This window comes from Penaeus monodon, chromosome 22 (genome assembly GCF_015228065.2).
Source record: "Penaeus monodon isolate SGIC_2016 chromosome 22, NSTDA_Pmon_1, whole genome shotgun sequence".
Taxonomy (NCBI): Eukaryota; Metazoa; Arthropoda; class Malacostraca; order Decapoda; family Penaeidae; genus Penaeus; species Penaeus monodon.
This window is the reverse complement of record NC_051407.1, coordinates 41,037,345-41,037,769: the sequence shown is the minus strand read 5'-3', so window position 1 is coordinate 41,037,769 and position 425 is coordinate 41,037,345.

The following is a 425-nucleotide window of genomic DNA, read 5'->3' as shown; positions in this document are numbered from 1 at the left end:
CAGTACAGGTTGATAAAATTTGTGTCCACTGTGACCTACAAAATAATGTGTAGAAAAAAAAGGATTTAAACTGAAATGGAGGAAAAACATTCTGCTCCTATAATGATAATATCATTAACCTATTACTGGAGATAAAGTTCAAAATTACCTATGGCCTCACATGGCTGATTTCATGTATCTTTTGTAAAGATAATAAAATACTACACCCTATTTACACTCAAAACAAATTACTGGAAGATGTCACAGCAATAAAATAATAAGCATCACATACATTACTGTGGTATTACGAAGGTAGCTACTCACTGCTTAAATGATACTCTACTGACATCATTATATGTCCTACTAATTTCTACTTACGACACACACAAGACACATGCAATGCATGCAGCACAAACACACAAAAATACATATAGAAGCATAGATGT